This window comes from Triplophysa rosa, linkage group LG1 (assembly GCF_024868665.1).
Source record: "Triplophysa rosa linkage group LG1, Trosa_1v2, whole genome shotgun sequence".
Lineage (NCBI taxonomy): Eukaryota > Metazoa > Chordata > Actinopteri > Cypriniformes > Nemacheilidae > Triplophysa > Triplophysa rosa.
In genome coordinates, this window is record NC_079890.1 from 3,266,174 (window position 1) to 3,292,203 (window position 26,030).

General features: G+C 38.6%; 1 protein-coding gene across 1 annotated transcript in view; it reads left to right on the forward strand.

Annotated features, from left to right (window-relative positions):
- The window catches only part of adamtsl3 (ADAMTS-like 3), a 130,770-nt gene that overhangs the window by 28,123 nt on the left and 76,617 nt on the right, over window positions 1-26,030 (forward strand). The gene's annotated exons all lie outside the window — the stretch shown is intronic.

Consider the following 26,030-nt stretch of genomic DNA (forward strand, 5'->3'; position numbering starts at 1 on the left):
ACTCTTATTAATGGAGTTAAGCACTCAAGTGACGTCTAAAAGTGAAACAAAAAGTATAGATATATTTCTAGAGCATGTGCTGATTTTAAACATTTTCCTGTGGCATGTTGCGCATTTTAATGTTTAAATGACAGCGAGGAGTGCGAGGTCCTCTTAAACTAAATCGCAGAACTCATGTTCTAAAACATATTTAATGTATAGACCGTTTCATCGGACGCTCGGACGCCTGACCCCCAGTTAACTTCCGCTTTGTGTTTGGCTAGTGTCTAATAATATAACTATTTATATTTCATTTCATTTATGTTAAAGGTGTGATGAACTGGGCTTGTTTATGGTTTTATACTGTTGTATGAGGTCTACTTATGACGTTCGCATGGTTTCTACATTCAAAAACATCAAAATCAATAAGTAATAGGCTATTTTCTACCCGGGTTTTGAGGCCAGCTCGACAAACGCTCGGTTTGAATGGGCGTTCCGCCATGAAGACTTGGAAGTAAACGCCCACTGCTATGATTGGATAGCAGTTTGCGTAGTAAATTTAGTTGGAGCCTTCTGTGAATTAGGTTACACATTCGCCCTATTCGCACGGGATTAGTATTATCTGGGGACCTCGTGTGATTTATAAATGACCTCCCCACATCTGTATTTCATGTGGTGCATTCGCACGGGATAAATGAAACCTGTGATTTTACTCAAATTTACGGACTTATTTCCCGGATGTGATGGCAAGGCTTTGCGTATAGTTTGCATAGCCTATAGTCGTATGGTGTTTAATGATGTGTGTAACTGTCAGCATTTGAGCCCCGTGATCGCGAACTGGATATGAGATCACCGCGATCGCGAATCTCAAATGTTACGAGAGTTTCCATGATCAATAAACAAACGGGAGTTCCCGGTAACTTAAGGATATGACCCAGCACCCGAAATAATACCAATACACTTCAAAACAGCCTCCATTATTTGCAAACGGTGGATAAAACATTGAAAAATGATATATGAGCCCGCCAAATCACAGAGATGCCGATTCGCACAGGAGTAATATTATCACAGGACCTCTGTGTTCGTCAAAATATGGTAGGTCATTTGTGGGGGAATTTTTACTTTACAAATTACAGACATGGCCGATTCACATGGGATTAAGATCACAGACAACCGCTGCAAGTAGTACAAATGACTAGAGGTCCCCAGGTAATACTAATCCCGTGCGAATAGGGCTCAGGGCATATCAAGCGATCTCTAACAAAGCAATAGTGACAGTACAAAAAATGTTGTACTCACATAAGATTGCTGCGCCATTCCTATCGGATCCAATATTGACGGCACAGCACTGCTTTTTAATTTTAGTCTCTCTGCAAATCCACCGTCGACCTGTGCCTTGTTCACGAAGGAATCCGCGGTAATGTTTTACCCACGTGAGCTGGAACATCTTTAAAAATAAACTTCAACCACGCATTACTAATGTCGGAATCCGAAGGAAGGTTATGCAGCGACTGTGTTCTTCCACAACCAGGCACTGACTGCACAATATTTTGCGATCTTTAACGGCATGTTTATTGCTTGCTCGCTCTATCTGGTTCCGCGCAACATGTGTTACTTCAGTACTGTCATGCGCGAACCAGTGGGCGGGGCTAGAGAAGTAGTCGTTGATATTTTTCTGTGGAGGCGGTGTTCAACCTATAAATAGGTGCATTCCAGGACGTGGCGTTCGCTGGGCCGGGTGTCAATAACAGTTGTAATCTTCAGTTCTGACACTTACATGATGTTCACTTGAATACCATTCCCTCTAATATAATAAAGGCTCGGGTTAAAATTGAGATCTTAATTCATCGCCCCTTTCATATTAATTTATATGATTTTTTTAATGTATAATTATTGTGTTGAATAAACGATTTGTTTAATTTTGTTGTGTGTTCATTTTATTAAATAAACAATTTGTTGAATGGGTCCTGTGGTTTTGACACATTTAAACAAAGAAACAACTCTGAAACAACATTTCACCCAATATAATGAGTTGCAGTGCATTCTGGGATTGCATTATCTGGAAAGGATGCAAAAAGGCAGCGTTATTTATAGCCCTACTGTTTAGAACAGCCTTCATGTTGAGAATCCTATGATGTCTTCAAATTCTGTAGGCAGCTCACTAGGTTTTGGAACATAAATAGCTATTTGTCATTTTTATAGCATTAGTTTTCTACAACAAAAAGTGACCTCGATAATAAGTCGTCCAAGCGGACTGGTTTGGCAGTAGTCAGTTATGAGTAATTAATTATGCTTGACTGTGTGTCTCTATGGGTTATTGTTATTTATTTTGCAGTTTTATTGCAAAGCATGCATGAGTCGATATGACATTCAGAGGTGAATGTAGTCCAAGTAATTGTGAAAATAAATTCATTGTTAAAGTTTTTGACGTAAAAATACGGTTAAAAGCCTTTGTCAGGCGTAGCCAAGTCTTTCAAATACAACATGGCTTCAAGTGCTTTATCGCTTTTGCTAAATAATTACTACAGAATGAATGTATTAAAGCCGCTATCCGTATTTTATATGTCGCCATCTATGTTTGAAACATGAAATTGCAGGTTATTTTACCTTTGGGTAGGTTGAAATGAGGTCATACTGACATGTCCAACTAAATCATACCAGACAGCGTATAAATCATGATTAAAAGCTTACCGCTGTGAATCTGGGTAAAGTAAGGACACAGAATTCAACGCAGATTTTTGATGTACTTGCTTAACGGAATTATTTTGTTTATTTCTAACCCAAAAGTGCAGCTTTAAAGATGCAAGTCCTTATTAAAACATTATAGTAAGCAGATTTTTATGTACAATAAGATATCATTTCTGAAATCTAGACTAAGGTTACAGGCCAATAGGAAACACCCATTACCCAAACTATCCGGAATCCAAAATGTTATTAAATATCAAAGCAAAATACCTGCCGGTAGTGTAGGAATATCGATTGTCACGTCTTGGATATTAATAATTCCCCCCAGTAATATGAATGACAGAGTGTCAAGAGTGGTTCTGGGGCTTTTGGATCGTTTCCACACGGCACGATTAGGGTGGAATTTAGACCAGGCTGTCTCAGCAGAGCCTCTCTAACAGAAAGTCCAAAGTTTATTGTGAAGCTCTGCCTGACTGTTTGTTTCTGAACGCCTGCCATGGGAGCCATTAACCAAGACACCGTGTGCCACCAAACTGTTTTGGGGCCTGTTATGGAAACCTGTCCGGTCTAGCACCGCTGGCTGTTTCCAGGCCCGTTGTTATGTTTGTGACGTGTTGGCATTCGTGACCGAGATCGCTTTTATTATGGTGATTTAATATGGGAACGTTGTGGTGGCTCAGCAACCGTGCAAACACGCGCTGCTTCCTGTTGTTATGACAGACGTCCAAGCATCTCCGCTCATGCTAATGCACCGCTGTTGTATATCAGCTCCGATAAACGTGCACGGGTGCCAAAACATCCCTGACGCGCCCTTGACTATGTATGCGTGCGGTTGTCGATGATTTCAACAGAGAAATCTTTTCATGTCTTTCTAACCTTTACGCCGACTGACGTTTCATATTTAGCGTCAAAGGATGTCGGAAAGGTGGAGGCCTCGTCTTTTAAAAGAAAATGCCAAGGGCCTCGCTGTCTGCATGCTATTTCTCGGCTCCCATGCCAAAAGGAAGGTGGATACCATCCAGGGATCTGCCTGGTGAGGTTAGCCACAGACGGGCGGCTTTCCCCTACAGACACGGGGCTTAAACTAATAGATAAAGCACATGTTCCCTCTGGGCATCTCCCCGGCCTGCCGTACTGCCTGACGGACAACGCCTCATAATATAAGAACCCGTAAAGTTTTTTTTTTGCATTTTGCTACCTGCTTGAGATTTTGAGTTTAGCCATCTGGAACTCTTTGGCTCGGGAGGGCCCGCGAATGCCAGCGTTTCCACATAGAGCGAGTCCAGCGCTTTCTAAAAGAAGTGCTCGGTTGAAAAGACGTGGTCCTGTGCAGACTCATTTGTAATGGATGGGTTTGGAAGGTGCTGATTAATTCGGGTCAAGAGATTCAACCTTCTGGTTGTGAGAAAGTGCGCACCTTGGAAAAGCCAACTTTGAGGTGTGTGCCGTTGTTTGGGTATTTGTCTAAAGCGTAATTCGGAAATCAGATACCCCGCCTTTAACGTTTGGGCATATAAATATGAATTAACACCTTCTCTTTAAATGCACGTAATCCGTTACTTAGACTGAACTTTGCGCTGCCTGATACAAAGAATAAAAATAAAGTAAGATAACCAAAATCACCGCATATAGCAAGCACGGCGCAGACTTTAGGAACGTGTCATTTTTTAATGTTGAGATGCTTTATTGCATTCCTCCTTTACATGCGGTAAATAGAGTAACTTTATTGGTTGTTCATTGGTAATGAACGTGCTTGTATTCCCGTTTGTAAAAAATTATTAATTATTATTAAGGCGAGATTTGGTCTAGTATTGTATTGCACAGCATTGTTACGTGATGTTTAAGGAAAATGTCCATTCATTTTAGTCTTTGTTGCTTGTGTTTTAAAAATTATGTTCCCCTGCATCACATTTAGTTTGCACATTGTGACTTGATTCTGGTTTATTTCGTTTTTTATTTTTATTTATTATAAAGGTATATTCTGTTCTAAACAAATTCTGTAAATTAATGTGTGATTGTTTTTTGGTGCATCAATGTTGCGCTGCACTTTGCGTCGTACCCTTAACCACATGCGCGCGCGTGCACACACACGCACACACACGCACGTCTGATTCGACTATCAGTCGACTATAGGCAAAAAGTGACAATTCTGATTCGACTATGTAAATCTTTAGTCGGGGACACCCCTATCTTCATAACAGATATACTGCACACTATATGGTCAAAAGTATTGCGACCCCCTTTTAATAAACATGTTTATCTAATTCAGTAATTCCAATCAAAATGCTTTATCATACAATACCATATTTTAGAATTTGGTTTCCATCTTTGTTGCATCAGTTTTGAAGGGCTTTTTTCTCTTCTGAATCAGTCATTTGTTTTTGAATCTTGCTTTGTGCATAGGGGTATTGTTATGTTGGAATAGAAAAGAGTCCTGTCCAACCTGTTGCTATAAAAGTGCAACCACACAATTCTCTAGAATATCATTATATGCTGTAACGTGAAGATTTGTGCCCATGAAATGACGTATAAAGTATTACTACACTGCATCACTACATGGACTACTTTATATGGACAAGCGTATTGGGACGCCCCCTTCTAAAAACAATGTTTGACTACACGTTTACAGGTAGATGTACAGTAGATCTGCTTTGGGACACCAGCCTACTTACAATGAGGATGTATACTTGGCTTATTTTGTGTGTTGTTCCAGATCACAAGTTACAATTGTCAGTGACTCTTTTGACTTTCTATTTGTAAATTCAAAATGAATAATAATTATTTTTTTATCATTTTTTGATATGCTATTGAAATGTAAATGATTGCGCAGCACTATTTTATAGAGTGTGTGTGTGTGTGTGTGTGTGTGCGCATGTTAATTGTCTCTAATTAAAGGCTGAATTCTTTCTGAATGCTGGAAACACATTTCATCACCCTGCTGCCTGCTAATGCTCATAACACATTTTTTTAATCAATGACACGCTTGATCTATTTTTAATGCGCTATTTTCATAAATTCACAACTCTCTCGACTCTCTCACGACATACTGCCTGACTGGATGCTGTTAAAACCAAAGTTAAGATACTAATCAATATGACACATCCACTTGTACTCTGGAAACTTTTGTACCAAGGTTTGAGTGGAGCCTCATGCTTAAAGGGACAGTTCACCCAAAAATTAAAATTCTGCCTTTATTTACTCACCCTCGAGTTGTTTCAAATCTGTGTAAACTTCTTTGTTCTGATTAACACACAGAGAAAGATATTTGGAAAAACAGCTCCTGGTCACCGTTGACTACCATAGTAGGAAAAAATACTATAATTTTTTTGTTTTGTTCTGTTGAACACAAAAGAAGATATTTTGAAAAATGTAGGACAGCAAACAGTTCTGGGGCACTTTTGACCACCATTGTCATTTTTCCTACTATGGGAGTCAATGGTGGCCAAGAACTGTTCGGTTACAAGCATTTTTCCAAATATCTTTCTCTGTGTTCATCAGAACAAAGACATTTATGCAGATTTGGAACAACTCGAGGGTGAGTAAATGACGACATAATTTTTATTTTTGGGTGAACTGTCCCTTTAAGAAACCCTGAATATTACGTCGGGGTTTGACTCAGCTAAAAATATGAAAAGGGTTATTTACAATCATATGCATGTTCAAAAATGCCATTTTGATGTGTCACAGCAAGTTAGGTGTGATGTGCAACAAAATGCAATTGGTTCTCGCATGTGTTGTATGAAATATGAAATAAATAAAAATGAAAAGATCAACAAACTTCATAAAACCTAACATGGGCTTTTGCCAAAATTCTCTGAATTGAAAAAATGACTCATTGCGTTCAGTGTTGCCAAGCCACCTTCATGGTCACATGAAGATAAATTATTCTCAAACCTCAACGTGTCATGTTGTTGATAAGACTAGAATCAAGATAGAGAGGAATTTAAACATGCTGGTTTTGGTGGAAGAAACAAGCCAAGAATTCTGTTTTTAAAAGACGTCTTGTCCTGGTTAAGAATGGAAAAGTAAACGTTTCTTTCATTTTTTTCTTTTTTATATTGTTACAGATGCAAAAGGCAACTTGCATGTCTCCGCTTTTGCACAGACCTAGGCTACCAACACAAAGAATATTTTTATAGAATAATTTTGAACCACATGAGGATGAATAAATTAATTTTCGTTTTTGGGTGAACTATCCCTTTAAAGGCATTTCATGATATGGCAATCAAATCTTCACCCTCATTCATGTCCGACACCCATTATACATAAAAGCATTGCATAACACCTGCCATGTGTGATATCCAAGAACTGTGTGTGTCCTATCAACCTTTCCTTCCATCTGTATTAATCAGAGATGGAACATTTATGGAATGTAACCTGTGTGGCTGGATGTTATTGTAGGGCTCACGCATTTGCTCGGGAAGTTGGATTGTGTCACACAAACACATACAGATGACCCCGGATTATATCATTATGTCAATGCACACTAGATTATTTCTAGCTAAAATGCAAACATGGAGCTAGCTCGGAATATCATTTTCAAACCTACATTGCCTTAAAATGGCGTCTTGGAATGCTGTCTATATTTATCTGGTAAAAACCTTTTTAAGCTTTATTTGTCTCACGAAACCTTCAATATGTGAGTTTTTCTTTCCTTTCGACGTGGTGGGCTGTAACTGTTCTCAGATCAGCTTGTTTTGGTTTCTTAGAAGACCCGGCAACGGCCACACACCTGTTGTGTCAATTCCCTGCGCTTAGGTTCACCCAAGGTCATATTTTCAACACAGTGGCCTCGTTTCAACACATATGCGTACTCTGTTGTGTGTGTGTGTGCGTCGCGCGTCTCCCGTCTCAAACCCCCCTGGACAACAGGTGTGGCCCCTGGAACAGCCCAGCCATCTGGATCTCGTTTGCCTTGTCTTTCGAGAGCACGTCGATTTAGCAATTGCCTCCTTATGCGGCCGTATTTCACATACTCCGACTTTAGTCGCAGCCGAACGTTGTCACATTACGACAGAGTCGTCTTATAAACCGTTGCTGCCTCCGAATTCGCATACTGTGACAGTACGTACTGAATTTGAATAAGTACCTACCTATCGGCCGTTAAAACAGTTCGTTCTATATAGTATGAGTGGGAGTAGTATGAATACATTTGGGACATACTGCGTCCACCATGTTTTATGGCCATGTGACCCGTATGCTCTTTGACCTATGACGCATTAACAACAACCTACATGTGAGCGTTGATGAAAACATCATTTAGTCACATTAAAAACAGACGTCCACCTTAAAGTTTAGCGATATATTTGTTTGATTTACTTTTGAAATGTGACCGTTGCTCAGCTCCCGTGGCATCATGGGATAGAGAAGGGTCCATCCGATCCACACTCACGAATCTCGGCGGAAGTAGTAGACCATCCGGGTATTTCTCGCCTACTGTTTTTTGCATACTGAGGTTTCGGACATACTATTCATGACTCAAACTCAGTTTCGCCTACTATATAGTATGGAAGTAGGTGATTTCGGACGCAGCGCGTTTCATCGGACGCGCACGTGCCTGATCCCCAGTTAACTTGCGGTTTATGTTTGGCTAGTGTCTAATAATATAAGTATTTGTATTTTATTTTATGTTAATATTAATTAATATTAATATTTTATTGTATAATAATTGTATTAAATAAACAATTTGTTGAATTTTGTTGTATGTTCATTTTATTAACTAAACGATTTGTTGAATGGGTCCTTTTGACGCATTTAAACAAAGCGTCTGGTACACTGACATCTAGAGGTTGAGCTTGGTATCGCAGTCTAAATTCAAAATATTGAAGAGACAAGTTTGGCCAAGTAACGGTTCTTCTCTGTTTCTTTTGATTGTTATCAGAAATAATCTACAGGCACTCTATTATTTGCGAATGTGTACCGGAACTTAAGATGGAGTCACAAAAGTGCGCATGCGCAGTAATGTTTGTTTATGTTGTTAAGATGAAACCATCTGTAACAGGACCGCGGCTACAGAATTACACCGAAGGCCAGAGCCGGAGCTTAGGAGAACGTTTGCTTTCACGGGATATCAATGACAGGTTGAAAACATCTCTAAAATATTGAAGGTTACATATTGAATTTGGGCAGAGGTTAGGTTTACTTTGCCGTACGCCAGCGCTGACCGCAGGGAGAAGGTTGGACCTGGAAGAATTTATTGCTCTGCGAGGAATTCCACTGGAACGAGAGTGTTTGAGAAACAAGGACAGATAACAAAAGGGTGGATGATGCCAGCGGAGTGGTCTCTCGGGTCGGGTGCTTAGGTTGGGTTTGATTTGAACAGAGGCTTTGTAAGACATTCTTAACATGCTGCGGGGATCAGATTATGTCCTCCCTTGGTGCTTTATGGGCCTCAAATTAGGACTTTACTTGAAACGCCGGAGTAAATAAACATGAAAAAACGTGAAAGCAATTACTGTAGATGGTAAATCAACTGAGATACAATAACAACATTTCATACTTGTGCACAATAACACTGATGTGTAAATGGTGCATGTGCACAAAATTGGCAATGAAATGTGTGTAAGCAATTGTCAGCACACATTGGGATTTATAAAAAATAAATAACATATTCCTGATAGTTGTGATCTACGCATGCAATGAAATATAGCGGTCTGAATATAAATTAAACAAATTTGACTGTTGTGTAAAGTCTTGGATCTGACTAAATTTGATAAATATTCCAATTTTCCTCCACTTCTCTGTTTGCACGCCGCTGGACGCAAGGCTTCATAAGTGTATGAATACCAAATGATTCTCAATGAGCGGGGACACGGACAGTATTTGGTAACCATAGCTGCTGCATTTAGTGTCCCAGCTTATCCGCGGGACGCTCGCCCGTTCCCAGTCGAAACCAGCAGTCGCTAACTTTTATTACAGAGAGCTCAGATGGATTAGGCCTGAATCGCAACAAAGAAAGACTGCGCATAGATTTTACGCCACATTAGCACTTTACTGGGAAGTGCCCAGCGCTGGCTTTGTTTAAGAGTGGAGAGCCGTGTATACAGTACACCTGCTGTAAATGAAATTAGTTTTTGCAGAATAAAAAGCACACAAAACTTTATACCATTCATAATACATTTGACTTATGCTATATAATGTACTTCCAAAACAAGAAAATAATATGTAAAATAAAATGAATGTCATTTTTTTGGAAGGCCTGAGTGTATTTAATGGGATGAAAAATATTTTACTGTCCTCACCATCATGTCATTCCAAACCCGAATGACTTTCTTTAGAAGTCACAAAAGAAGAAATTTAGAAGAATATCTGGTCCGCATTGACTTCAATTGTATGGACACCGAGGCTTTTCTCAAAATATCTTCTTTTGTGTTCCACTGAAAAAAGAATCATACAAATATTATTTTGATTAAAATTTTGATCGTTTCTGTCGATGGGAGGTTTTTTCGTTTGTTCTGATGTCGCACTGATCAAAAGGCTTTAAATAAGTAGTCTGCCTATGTCTTGTGTTTGTTATTCAGTACAAATTAAAGCTACATTTGAAGTGCTTTTCTTCAGATGGTTATTTTCTTTTTCCTTTGCATAATAACAGTTGTTAGTGCAATGTACTGGGTGACAGTGGGGACCTCTCGCTTTTTCGCTTCGTTTTTAATTAGACGTGCACCCACGACCTCCCTAGAGTCTCTGATAAATACAAGACAGAAAAACTGATTCTGTTCTGCTCGCTCGGGCTGTGTTTAGGTAAACACACCGGCATATTCATCTTTCTGCTTCTGCGGTATAAAGTAAAGTATGCACGAAACACCCAGGTGACCTACTGCAATGCACATAAATCATGTTGTGCTATAAATAATGCAATAGAGTACCTTAGAGATGACGTATTTTTGTATGCGAACCCCGGAAGCGAGTTAGGACTTCTGTTTCGGTTAGCGCCCGTAAGTCTACCATGTTTTTGGTAAATAGCCTGAAATAGGGTCTGTGGTAAATATTTTCACGTTTTAATCTATGACATATAACACACCAGTTATAACCTGCTCGATATTTTTTTTAAACCTTTATTGTGTCTTTAAAACGGCGGTTGCTAACAAGTTGCTAAAAGCGACTACTTCCTTTGGCGGGGACGTTAGACGTCATCGCGCATATAAATCTCACAAATAATGCAACATGGGCAGAAAATATTTGGAAATTAAACGCCTCTTACCTTATTTGGAACGTCAGGTTCCTCTTCAATTGTACTGACAGGTACGCCCACCTTACTTGCATATACATTTGGGCGCTCTTAGTCAAGTCATACCAAGAACTGACGTAGATTTGTGGGGGTGTGGTTACACGAGGCGTTTCAGGCAGGTCTGGGTGAGCATTCGCTTTTAGATAGAATGCATCTTTTGTTCCGACACTTTCGTTTTTGCTATTTTACATGTCTAATACATGCATGGGCAACTTATAACACACCAAAGACACAGAAAAACACGTATTCGCGACCCCTTTAAAACGGAAAATTATATAACCAATACACCCCATTTGAATAAACCTAACGTTGAAGTATTAAAAGCATTTAGTTATTGCAAACTGTTGCGGTAGCACCAATATGCGGTATATTGTGACAATAGCAACTGAAACGTTGACTGTTCCAAGATGGTGGACGTGTTGATGTGTCTTGAGCATTCGACTGTGGCATCTGCGTATACATGTATAGTGTGGTTAGTCACATGACATTGTGGTTCAGTGACCATGGGTTGAATACAGCACAGCAGCAGCTTATAGATGATCGTTACAGACCTCAATTGGACTTTTGCTTTCCTGTGTTCAGATTTGGGGGTCGAGCCCAGATGCTCCACAGGGGTTCGGTCTCTCTTTCATTCTCTCTCTTAACCCGGCTACCTCTCTTTCTCATCCTGTGTGTGCACTCGTGTTTTTGGACTGGTTTGCGATATCGTAAATCTGATAACCATGTAGCTGTAGTGTTACCTGGGAAACCCACCCTCGGGACGTTTGTGTTCGTTGGGATGGGTGGGTTTGTGTGTTATTTGGCAAACTAGGAGAACATTCCAGGAGATCTACAAACATTAACACTTATTCACACACTGTTGTTTAGATAAACCTTTAACACTGATCAGATTTACCCAATGACTAGATTTTTAGGATGTCTGAATAAAATGTGTGCCACATTTGCTGGTACCTTGATTTACTTGGAGTATAGCAGAACAACGCAATAAGATATTTCGAAGAATGTTGATAGCCAAACATCATTGGACCCCATTGAATTCCATTGTATGGACACAAAACCATTGAGACGTTTCTCAAAAGATCTTCTTTTGTGTTCCGATACAGTACAATATCCATGTGTCGTTCAGTCTGTGGACACCGTGCTAATTCTATCAGTGGAAATCCCCCCCAGCATTACCCGGGTAGGTCTCGGCATCCGGCCAGCTCACATCCACAGCGTGCCGCTTGTTGAATAGGTCAGTCGGCCCTCGGGAGGTTAAGAATAACCGAATGTCACGGGAGGTTTGGTTGGACTTAACTTAATTAAGGGACATTTTTAGATGAAAACAGCTGCCGGAGCCCCACAGGTACACACGACGCGGGGCCTTTCCTTATTTAACTTCTGCCTGATATAAAACTGCTAAAAAGGCCACCTGGCATTCCATCCGGCCCGCTAAATGACAGAAGCCCTCTGATGGATTTGCGGGACGACCTCCACGACCTGATGATATTAAAGGAAAGATCGGCTTGGATGTTGAGCTCTTTCAAGCCGGGGAGAGGTGAGCCAGAGGTGAACGCTCAAAGCCTTTTTAATTTTAATGTGGATCTTTCACGACGGTAGCTCTACATGCATTAGTTGTGGAATTTGTTGTTAAGGTCACCCATATTGAGTTGCATAATCTTCTATAGTTAGTTTTCATTGAAATCTTGCGTAACGTTCCGTATAAAGCATTATAAAGTTATTCCTGATGCGTTTTAGGGAGCCATGACGGAGCCAAGTAGGGCTGCCAAACGATTAATCGCGAATAATCGAATACAGAATAAAAGTCTGTGTTGTGTGCATATTCATTTTGTATTTAGAAACACATACGTGTATATACAGTATATTTATAAAATAATTATATGTGTTTATTATATTTACCAATAATTTAAATGACATATAAATATTTATTAATTTGTATATTTTTCTTAAAAAAATTAAAAACATTGACATATTTACCTGTTGGAGAGTGTTCTTCACTTGTCTGAACGTTGTGAATGTGTTTTTCTTTATCATGGAGAGGATAATGTCATCATCCACCACTTTGATCTTATATGGACGCCCAGGATTTTTTTGTTGCTGAGCTCAGCGGTGTGTTTTTTTTCTTAGAATGTACCAAATTGTTGATTTAGCCGCTCTTAATGTTCCTGGCATCTTTCAGATGGATTTTTTTGTGTTTTTGAAATCTAACTATGGTCTGTTTTACTTGCATGGAGATCTCCCTGAACCCCATGATTGTGGGTTCACAGCAACAGCTTCCAAATACAAACACCACACGTAGAATCAACTCCAGACCTTTAACATGCTTCATTTATGAAGAAATGATTTAAGGAAAAGCCCATACATGTGAATAAAACAGCTTTTGATTCAACTGTCCAATTACTTTTGGTCCCTTGAAAAAGGGGGGAGCTTCTGTCCAAATATTGATGGACCTAACTGTATACCTGTACTGTATGTGTGTGCTCAAAAATACAAAATTGATATGCACAGTACACAGACATATTTTATGTAAACACAAACTTTTATTCCGAATGCGATTAATTGCGATTAATCGTTTGGCAGCCCTAGTTTTAAAGTCGGCATGAAACGGAAGTAGCGAATGTCTTTTTTTCGTATCGTGACGTATACCCGAGTGAAACGACTTTTGAAATGAGAAAAAAATGAAGGGCGGGACTTGATTTCATCCACTGACAACTGATTGGATCGTTAAAAGGTGAAAGATTTGAATGCCAGTTTGCAATCTGTCAGTCATTGCAGTCCCGCCCTCGCGGCGTTCCTCGTGACCAGAAGTGAAGAGAGGTCATTTCGAGAGGTGAAGGAGGTTAATGTTTTTGATTAAAGATTACAAGTGCACTTTTTTAAAAAAAATAATGATGTGCACGGATAAATAATTCATAATAAATAATTCACCACTGTGTAAAACAATTAAAATTACCATTTTTAATTTCATGCCGACTTTAAGTCATCTTTTGCTGTAGTGTGTTAGTAGGTAATATTAGTTTACATTTCAAAACTGTTAATTTGTAGCCGTTATTTGTAATAGTGCAGTGAGATTTTTGTATGCACAAGAAGTGTGACAGCAGTCTATTTATTATTACATGAAGAAATAAGAAAAAACTAAAACTAACTAAGTCCAGAAGGACTTTAGAAATGTCTCCAAGACGCTAGATATACAGTACATAACAGGCTTAAAATGATTTGGGGGGAATAGTGAAGTGCCTAAGTCTTTTGCACAAGTGCGGTAGATAGACGGTATGTCAAAATCTGTGAAAATAAAATGTAACAAATCATTTAAAATTGTCTCCTTTTTTTATTGGAAAGTAAACTCTTCAGCTGTGAATTCAGACCTTATTGTGTTCTTTTGTGTAACATAAATGCTAAATTGATGGGATTGGTGAGAAAGCTGAGGTTCTGCACTTTCAAAAGATACCATATATGTCTATTTTTTGCTCCACAATTTATGGACATCAATGTCAGGATATTCAAATGATGTTGAAAACAGATTATTTCATAGCCAGATTATTTCATAGCCATTGTAGTTTGAATGCTTTTAGTTCTAAACCGACTGACGGACGTCATAGCGTACATAAGGGGTGGACTACACTAAAAAAAAAAGTATTTTTTTTTTACAGTTTTTCCACGTATAATGTAAAAACTGTAATTGTGCGAAATTGTACAGATTTTTCATGTATTTTTTAAATTCGTCAAAAAACATTAAATTAAAAGACAGCAGATTTACAAGAAAAGCGTAATTTTACATTTGATGAACATTTCCATGTTTGATTTATCGGTATAAAATCTGCCAGAGACGTTCAAAACACTTTTTTTCGTAGTTTATTATACAGATTCTACATGATGAAGTTATTTTGTGGCTCAAAAAATTATTACTCAGACACTGACATGTTGGGCGTGTCAAAAAGTTTACATTTAACTGTCCCCTGTTAACAGGAAGGAGTGGGTTTAAACCGTGACACAAACCGAACCGTGAGTCATTTGAACCGTTACACCCCTTGTGCATACAGTTTTACTACGCACCAAAATGTCCTGTATATACTTTTTCATGACAAAAACAGTACATCATTTTAGTGCATAGTATAAGGGCGAATTGGGACGCAGCACTTAACTGTTGTTTCATTATTACCCCTTAGCAGATCATGACTCATTAGATATCATGTGTATGAGTTATACTAAAAGTATTTCTGAGAAAGATATATTGCATAACATTATGTTTCTTTTAATGTATTGGCTTTATTTTTTAATTGACAACTGACATGAGGTGTGCTGTGAGATTTTTGAGATCATAACTCAGCTAATGATGTTGCTTCCTCCGTTAGCAACCTGTTATTGAGACTGATGGTTTTCATCTGGAGTTGAGGTGTGTGTAAGAGAAACTGCCTGCCGTTGGGCGGCTGGGTAACTGATGGATGACGTGAGACGGTCGAGCGGGGGATAGACACACAAACTGCGAGGGGGCCGGGAAGCAGAATGGCCTTGTTTGCTTGACAGAGTCTCCCCTCCACACGCTGTTGGGGATTCTGTCATGATGCCTGCATCTGTTTCCACTGATGTGTTACTTGATAATGGACAGATAGTCTTCAATGTCTCGGTGGTATTGGTGATGGAGAAATCTGGGATGCATATCAGCCTAACTTGACAAAACAAAGCAAGCATGTATTCTCCAATGATGCCTTGCACCATCCAAGCTTGTTTCGCCTTAGGCAACCCAGTCGATTACTAAAACAAAATGATACTTGTTCAGCGAAATAAATATATATATATATTGGATATTTCTAGCGACGTCCCATGCATTCGCTGCTTACCTGTTGAAAAAAACAGCATATGCTGGGTTAGGTATGTTTTGATGCTGGTTTGACCAGTTTAAACCAGCTTTGGACCAGCACATGACCAGCTTAAACCAGCACAAACCAGCAAGCAAGCATCAAAACATACCAAACCAGCATATGCTGGTTTTTTCAACAGGGCTCCTCAACTGCGGTTGGTAGGAGTCTCGAAGTCTAAACTGGTTTGCTGGATTAAGACAGATCTTAGACTTTAGACTACTAGGACTACAAAGTTCTCTCCTGCTCTCTCTACTCTTCAGTACTTTTTGCTCCGGCCAGGCATCCGTTTGACCGAGCTCTTAACATGAAAGCAGTGGCGCTCGTCCAGAGCACTTCATTACCGACATGGACCTGAGATCATTAGTCTTCTAGGAATTACACCTTGATTAGTTTCCCATCAGTCGCCGCTCGTGGTAATGCAGCCCGATGCATCAGCGCACTGCTCAGATACGAGGTTTCCATAGCAACGCTGTGTTTTAGCAAAGTGAAAAGCGGAGGCTGGTGTCAATGTAACCTGTGAAGATTTTAAAGGAGTGGGAGTAGCAAATAGTGTTCTCTTTAGGACCCGGTTTCTGCCAAAATACATTCGATTTTGATTGGGCGGACCCCCCTGCCCCCCCCCGGATAAGGATAAAATTCAATAGACATTAAAAGATCATTTAAAAAATGTTTTACTTTAGGATTGCGCTACAATAACATTTGATCAAATGTATTGCTTGAATGCATTGTGAATCACTTTGCCTAGAAGCGTTTGCCAAATGTATAAACGTAAATGAATTCATTTTCTGATTTATCAACACCAGAGATCGGAGAAGAAATATTACAAAGCAACAAGGCAGTAGAAGTAAGAAAAACTTTGAGAAAATTGGGCCCCGCTGCTTTCAGATGATTTTTCTCCTACAGGTCCAATAAAAAAAGACAGATAGCAAATATTTCACAGACTCTTTAAACTTAGCATAAGTACAAAACTGTACTTTTTCCCTCGCTGGGTTGGTACCCTTAAGGGTTCCTTTTTTGTGCCTCTACAGGACAGGTATACAAAACATAATAAATGTCTTTTTGGGTACATTATTGTACCCTAAAGACGAATTGTGTACCTTTAAAGCAATGGTTAAAATGTATTTTTTTACAGTGCAAAAGCTGAAGTATGTTTTGGGCCTGATAATAACTCCAACCAAACCTCAGGAGTTTAACAAAACAAGGTGAGATGGATTTCTATCCTGGTATGTATGCTGGTATAATCTGAGATGTCCAGGATATTTATCACAGATATCACACCAAATGTAGCTGGGAAGTTTATTCATGCATTTGTTTGTTTGGTCTCGTTTTCGTCTCTCTTGATCTTCTGCTCTACCTTCAGCAAACACTCCTTCCGTCTCGCTCTGGCTTCCTCATCTCCCGTTCCGAGTGGAAAGCTCTTTAATCAGAATAAGCGAGCGTCTTTTCCTCGCGTTTATTTTTACTGAGCGACTCTTTTGCCTTTTTTTTCAGCTAACAGCTCGCATGATCAAAGCAAACTTCAAAGAACATCATTATTTCCCCCGTCCCTGCCAGCAAAAGCAGGTCACGGCAGTCCGAGGTTGCTGGGTTTTGGAACACGGCGACTCCGCTTAACTGAGTCCCCATCAACTTCGAAAGTAAGTGGTGGTACGTTGTTTGCCAGCCTGACCAGGTTGACCTCTGGCCCACCGGCAGGTGATCCACCTATAACAACTTCATGACATTAAATGACGAATGTGATTTCTGCAACATTAGCAGTAGCGCTTTTGCAAAAATAACGACGTTTCCCAAACTCACATCAGTCCTTCTGTGTTCCGCCGGTTGGCAAACTCAAATAAACAAAGCAATGTTTATGCCGTTCAAGGAAATTAACATAAGAGAAACATGCTTAGAGTTGACATTAAACCATGATAAAGAAAATGTTTAAACCTCAAAAATATTGGAAATGGAAACCACGTCTCCATAAGTTTCAGAAGCGATGTCAACAAAGTCTCAAACTGACCTCAGGTTTGTCAAGTCTGTATTATTGAATATTATATTATCCTTCAATATGATTGAAGATCTCAATATGAAGTCAAACATTTCCAGTCAAGTTTTCCTACATCTACAATCTACATTCATTTACACCTCCACACATTTCATGGATTTCAACAATCGGCCCATTTGTTTCTTCTAAGCAATTTTCGGAGAAACATCTAAGCTAACACTCAAATGAGACACAGCTGAACTCCATCAATTCTCCTGAGCTCTGAAAGAGCCACATCTGAGCAATAACACGTTCCTCCGATTGCTCCAGACATGTTAACGTGTGTTTGGTCTGAGAGCGAGAGAGCTCATTTCTTCCTGTCTGTTTTATCTTGATCTGTGGTGCATTGGCCCGGTCTGTGACGTGCCTCTTGGCATGCGCCGTGATTAGTTTCTAAGACTCTTTTTAAAGGCTGCAATGTTTTCCCTGTTAAATAGCGCTGGTGTACAAATAATCCAGCCTGAGACATGTCCCATCTGCACTTACAGTCCTCCTTTTATTTGGCAAAGAGGGGTGCCAATAAATCAGCACAGGCCTGTTGTGAAGTAGTGGGAAACTGTGACCTTAAGTGGATGTACAAATAATGGTCTGTTAACGAAAGCCATTCAGTGAGCTGAGAAATATACAGGACTGGTTCTGTTCTTAAATCCGGTGCGCTGCCTTGCTGTCTACACCCCACACAGATCGCTGCCTACTTAGGCAGATTTTGTTTCTTATAAAAAGGTTTCAGGTTTCAAGTGATATTGTGTAATTCCAACACAATCTCGCAGCAAAAACGTAACTATTTTACAGTGTGGCGAATTCGTACGATTATATTCATACATGGTACAATTTGCTTTCGCGCCAGTGATGTTAGGTTTAGGGGCGGGGTTAGGGGTGGGGCTTCAGTAGTGCTTTTTTCCTAGTAATCGTACGTTTTGTACGATTCACAATGTACGAATTCATATGAATCATACACCTTGTAAAACAGTTACGAATTCCTGTGAGATCAGTCTGGGAATTCGAGTTGTAAAACGAAACTATCTTTAAGTAATCTTACTTTATTTGCTTGTAAATCGATAACCGCTTTTCCAACTGCTTGTGCACATGGCACTTTACAATAAGGTTATATTTGTCGACATTAGTAAATGCATTAGCTGACGTGAACTAACAATATGGTTTTTCAGCTTGTAATAATGTTTGCTAATGTTAGTTAATGTCAATACAATTGCTCATGATAGCTCATGGTCTATAAAAATGTATTAGTAAATGGGCAATTCCAGCGTTGTGGATGTGACATTTTCAGTCAAAACTTGAAATATAATTTAGTACCAATATAGTGAACCATCTGTTTATACTTAACTAAACCCCTGATGATGAGTCCAGACATCAGAAAAATATCAGTCTATATTGACATCTGACCTATCAGTATGGTAAAAACCAATTTGGTAAAGAGTTCAAGACTTTTTCATCTTAACATCTTGACATTTGCATGGAATTGCCCAAAGGCTAAAATGAACATGAACGAAGAAAAATTAGTGCTGTAGATGTACCGTTCATTGTTAGTTCATGTTACCTAATGCATTAAATTATTGTTAACACATACAACCTTATTGCAAAGTGTTACCAAATATGATCATTATCTTATCGGTTTCAGCACTACATACTAAACAACTATTCACATAGGTGAATTGTTTCTTAAATTTAAATTGAAACGTGAACCAAAATCTGAAAGATGGCGTTCTACACATGGGGGTATACTAGGACTTGTTTCTCTGTTCCCAGACCGTTGAGACGTTTCAGCCATTGCTGTGCAAACAGATAATACATTCTGCTAAGATTTCCAGTTGTTTTGTATTTCTAGATTCAGAAAGATTTACAGGCAGCCTTGCACATCTGTATTAGTACGAAATATGGCTAGAGAAGAGAACCACGATTCTTTCCAGCAAACATACACACATTTGGCTGTGCGTCCGTGTCTTCCTGTTTCACTTATATAATCCTGTCATTCTTTCAGTGAAACACAGATATTTATGCTGAAATGAATGTAACTTAAGTCCTTTTATATCGTTTTAGGCCATATTCACACTTTATTTCATTTTTTAAATGCCAGCGTCTTTTTCTGCAGCTCAGAGCATCTTTTGAGGTTGAAAAAACTTTTCTGAAAAAAAAACGCCCTACGTCAAGCACCTTTTCACAGTACTTTTCACAGCTAACCACCTACAGAGACCTGTCGTTTCCATAACAACATGCGAGGAACGTGATTGGTCGAGAAGGCTCAAGCTCGAAAAAATAAAAATGCCGCCAAAACTTCCGTTGGAGCATAGTTTTGTATAAATGGAAGTTTAATTTTCACTTTCAATAACTTCTGATTGCATTGCTAGCGAGAAATTAGTATTGTAGTTTTTAAGTATGTGATTGGTTATAGCAAAGACGCTCTCTGTTTATAATTCAAATAGACTTCGGTTACGCTGCCAATGAAGCCTGTGCACAAATGCTATCTTTGAACATTGCCGGCTGCTATTTGTAACCACAACGCTGCAAGCGTTTTTTTTTTATTAAAAAAGCACCATTGTCAACTTTTTCTTGTCAAAAAAGAAGTCAAGTGTGAACACGGCCTTAGAATTGAAATGTTATGGCATACGGTCCTGCAAGTAGAGTGCTTTCCATGCTACATGCTACATTTATATATCGATTAATGATATTTTCAGTATACATTATTTTCTCATACAGTATAATTATAAAGTGTGTTCATACCTCATGAATGTGTTTCTAACATAAGGTTATCCATGAACCATCTGAGGTTTCTGGCAGCTCTTGAATGTTTGTTATTTCTCGCGTCTGATGAAGAAGTCATTGGAATTATTGCAAGTATCTGTTTGTGCGTAGAGCCTCGATGATCGGCAGTAGCGCGTACTGTATGTTTTCACTACAAACAACAACTCGTTGGTAGGAAATCAAAAAGCAGATGTCTTGCTCTGAAGTGTATGTAAATCATGAAGTGCGCATAAATAGAAAACGACAGTTTAATGTTTAAAACATCGAGAGAAAAGTATTTAATCACGTATCAAACGGAACTTGCGTGCGCTCTGACGGCACGTTACCATATTTTATTTATGATATCAGTTCCTCATAATTATACGTGCTGGAAAAGCTGTAATGCAGGAAAGATGTTCAGGTCCATGTAAACGGCTCTATAAGCTTCTCGGTCGACCGCTGTAACAGTGAGCCAGCTTTCATCAGATTCTGTGTATTCTCAAAACCGCCTCCTCTTTAAACGGAGCCGTCTTTCTAAATTCTTGACACATGTATTGGGTTGTGCCAGCAACCGGTAATTTTCCCCTCAAAACCCACAAGTAGAACTTCTCGGAGGTTTCAACCGCGTCGACTATCTTCTTGTGTCAGTGTTATCTTCCATTCAGCGTTTGTTCTCTGTGGTATTTTTTGCTTTATCTGTAGTCAAGGCTTTCATGGAGAATTAATCATGTCTTCTCTTTACATTTAGGGCCAGAGTTTTGCGCTTTTTTGGCGTAAAAAACTACTGTCGTTATTTATTTTCTCTTTCCTCACTTTCAAAAAGATTTTTCATTTTTAATGACACAACACTTCCTGTCATTTACAAGTTTGAATGGTTTTCCGTGTTTTTCCTGTTATCTGCTAGGGGGCGCTCTTACGCATGTTACGAAATACTCTACGTTATGATGATCATTCTGAATCCGATATGGACAAAGTCTTTGACCAAAACACAATTGCTTAGCTTTTGTTTGAATTATTGTTGTTTGTGTTCTTTCTTTTGATATATGAAATGTTTGCATATTCGTAAAACAAAATATGCCTGTTGGCATGAAAGTTTTGTGTTTATTACCAGAAATACTGGCTGCCATTTTTTTTCTTAAAGGTGCAGTGAACTAGCACCACAATTTTAACCAGAGCTTTTGTTGTATAAGAGGGAATCGTATTCAAGAGAACATCCTGTAAGTGTCAGACCTGAAAACGCCCTTGTTACTGAAATAACAAAAGTTATTGACACGAGGCTCAGCGAACGGCAGGTCCTGGAATGCACCTATCTATAGATAGGTTGAACACCGCCTCCACAGAAGAATATCAACGCCTACTTCTCGAGCCCTGCCCACTGGTTCGCGCATGACAGTACTGAACACAAGCTGCACGGAACCAGATAGAGCGAGTGGAAGCATCATGCCGTTAAAGATCGCAAAATATTGTGCAGTGCCTGGTTGTGGAAGAACACAATCACTGCATAACCTTCCTTCGGATTCCGACAGTAGGAATGCGTGGTTGAAGTTCATTTTTAAAGACGTTCCAGCTCACGTGGGTAAAACATTGAGCGTTTGTTCGCTTCATTTCAACGCGGATTCCTTGAACAAGTCTTTGCGGAGAGACTAAAATTAAAAAGCAGTGCTGTGCCGTCAATATTGGATCCGATAGGAATGGCGCAGCAATCTTATGTGAGTAAAACATATTTGTACTATGCGTCACTATTGCTTTGTTAGAGATCGCTTGATATGCCCTGATAGTATTACCTGGGGACCTCTAGTCATTTGTAATAATTGTAATCGGCATCTCTGTGATTTGGCGGGCTCATATATCATTTTTCAAGGTTTTATCCACCGTTTGCGAATAATGGAGGCTGTTTTGAAGTGTTTTGATATTATTTCTGGTGCTGGGTCATTTTGGCCGGGAGTCTACCGTTTGTTTATTTATCATGAAAACTATAACATTTGAGACCCGTGATCGCGGTGATCTTCTGTCCGGTTCGCGGGTCTTAAATGCTGACATGTACGGTCATATATCACTAAACACCATACAACTATAGGCTATACAAACTATACGCAAAACCTTGCCATCACATCCGGGAAATAAGTCCGTAAATTTGAGTAAAATCACGTTCACAGAAGGCTCCAACTATGTCAACTACGCAAGCTGCTATCCAATCATAGCAGTGGGTGTTCACTTCCAAGTCTTCTTTGCGGCCCGCCCTTAATAACCGAGCGTTTCTCCAGCCGGCCTCAAAACCAGGGTAGAAAATAGCCTATTTCTTATTGATTTTGATGTTTTTGAATGTAAAAACCACGCGAACGTCATAAGTAGACATCAGACAATAGTATAAAACCATAAAACGGCCAGTTCACTGCACCTTTAAATGCTGTCGGAGAAAGAGTTAAATCCAACCAACGGTTCGGTTTGTCCTTATTTTTTCCAACCATGGGTGGAGGTGGACCGTAGTGAAGTAGTTTTTAGTGTCTGTACTTTATCAGAGTGTTTTTACTTTGGAAAAAAATAACCTACTAAAGCATAAAACAGTTTTTTTTACCTCAGTTGGTAGAGTGTTCCGCTTGCACTTTCTTACTTACACTCAAAATGTCTTACTTAATGTTACTTGTTACTTAAAACCGCTTTTCCAACTGCTTTTGCACATGGCATTTTACAATAAGGTTATCTTTGTTGACATTATTAAATGCATTAGCTAACATGAACTAACAATGAACAATATAGTTTTTCAGCTTGTAATAATGTCTGCTGATGTTAGTTAATGTCAATACAATTGCTCATGATAGCTCATGGTGTATAAAAATGTATTAGTAAATGGGCAATTCCAGCCAATTTTCAGTCAAAACTTGAAATATAATTTAATACCAATATATTGAACCATCTGTTTATATTTGACTAAACCCCTGGTGATGAGTCCAGACATCAGAAAAATATCAGTCTATGTACGAGTTTTCTATTTAAAAATGGAGAAAAACTCAAGCGATATGGATGTGACAAGTAACGTTGCGTGTTTTTTAGTAATTAACCTTACTAAAGCATAAAACATAGTTTTTACCTCAGTTGGTAGAGAATTGCGCTTGCACTTTCTTACTTATACTAACATTTTCTTACTCAGAAATGTTACTTATAATAATAATAAAAAGAAGAAGAAGAAGAAAGTACTTCAAAGTATTAAAGGTAAAAAAACTAAGACTGTCAAACGATTAATTACGATCAATCGCATCCAGATTAAAAGTTTGTATTTACATAAAATGTGTCTGTGTACTGTGCATATTAATTGTGTATTCATAAAAATAAAAACACACACAAACATGCATACATTTAAGAAAATATAAAAGTTAATAATCATTTAAATTATTGGTAAATTTACAAAATACATTTAGATATTTCCTAAATATACATGTATATGTGTTTATAAATACAAAATAAATATGCACAGTACATACAGTAGGCATATATTATGTAAACGCGAACGTTTATTCTGAATGCGATTAATCACGATTAATCGTTTGGCAGCCCTTAAAAAACCTACTCTGATAAAGTGTAAAAACAGTCAAATTAAGTGTAAAACACTCCGATAAAGCACAGACATTAAAAATGTTCTTGAGTATACCTGTCCACCTCTGACCATGGCTTAAAACAACCCAACATTTTTTGTGTATGATGCCTCAGAGTGACCTTTGTTTAGTTTCTTTTAACTTGACCGATTTTTCCATATTCAAACCTTATTTAAAACCGCTTTTCCTATAATATTCCATAGAAAAATCCTTTTAAAATCTCATAACATTGTAGGAGATTGTTTGTTTGCTTGTTTCCTATTATGTGATATTTTTTTAAGTTCTGTGGTTCTTTAGAAAGCAAACTATGTCCTTGCACATCACCCAGGAAGGCCTCACTTTTCTTCTGTTAGCGGATAATACCTAAACCCAATGCACAAATCTGAAAAAAATAAACCTTTAATGTAACATCAAGCTTGATTTAAAAAGGGATACAATGGCTCTTAATTAGAAGACTGAACTTAATTTGCTGTGAATAACCTTTGAAATCATTCACGTGTGTTTCCCTGTGTGGGAAGGAGAGTGTGTGAGAATGAAACCGTGTGCACGGAGAGTGTCTTTGAGAGCAGGCAGATGTTGTCAGGCAGTAACTTCCCCCTTGACCAGATGCAGTTTGAGTTCCAAAGCCAACAGCATTACTAACAAAAGAGGACTTACTGGCCCTTATATCAGCCCTTGAGCCGTAGCCAAAGACCATCCACCAATGACTGTCTACACCTTATTATCCCCATCAAAACTCGGCTGCGGTTGCCATTGACCGTCGCTAAGGTGCAGAAACAAGTGAAGGCCTCATAACTGAGGCAAAGCCTCAAGTCGTTGAAACAGCCTGTGTCCAGAAAAACAATTGCAGCGCCGCTCCACTGTTGTTCTTGGGGCTTGACCCAAAGTTGTCAAAGGACCATGGACCTCTGGGATGGCAGTCTAATGTTAGATTACATTTTTCTTTTCAGAAGCAAATGTGAGCACGTGATCTTTATTTTTGGGGTTGCTAGGGTGTTCTGTGTGGTTACTAGGGTGTTGATAGGTGGGCACACCTACCAGTCTCTATGATATTCTGATCTCTAGATACTAGACTTGTGGGTTTCGTTCATTGTCCATAGCACAAATGTATTCAAAAACATGCATACTTGAAGTTCGTTTTAGTTAGTGTACTTAAGTAATATTTTTATATTTTTAAGCATGTATTATAATATCAATGCGGCTTGGAATCAAATTCGATATTTTTTGTTGTTTATTAAAGTATACTTTTAAGAATACTTGAAGTGTTTTTAAGTGTACAAAAAGTAAGTTTATTTTACTTAGGTAGTTTTTAGGTATAGTTTTAAGTATACATCATGTAGAAAGTAGACCTATACTAATATCAATGTACTAGTAGTATACTAGTTTAAGACCGCTTGGAATTACCCACTTTAAGAATTTTTTTAAAGTATACTATTTTCTTTAAATGTACAAAAATAAGTAAGTTCATTTTATCAGGAAACTTAAGTTATGTTTTAGTTTGAAGTATACCTTATGTAGTAACTATACGAATATTAATTTACTAGTAGTATACTTTTCAATACAACTGGGACTAAAATAGCCACTTTTTAGCTTATAAAAGCGTACTTAAAAAAGGTATACTTGAAGTGTAACCGTAGTAGAATCTTAGCACACTAGTTTACAACAAAAAACATTTTTTGTTTGTACTGCAGCGATACTACAAGTGAACGTACGGGTATACTGATAGTTAGTCCAATACTTTACGCGATGAAATTACACTTTGAAGTAGGCTACACATCATACTTCAGCTTACTATTTAGGCCTATATATTATTTTTGCACATTAATGATACTACTCTTTTAGGGTAATAAATAAACTCGATAAAAGTGTAAACACACCTACAAGCCAAGTATAGAATAATACATTTTACAAGTGTTTTGATCGAACGA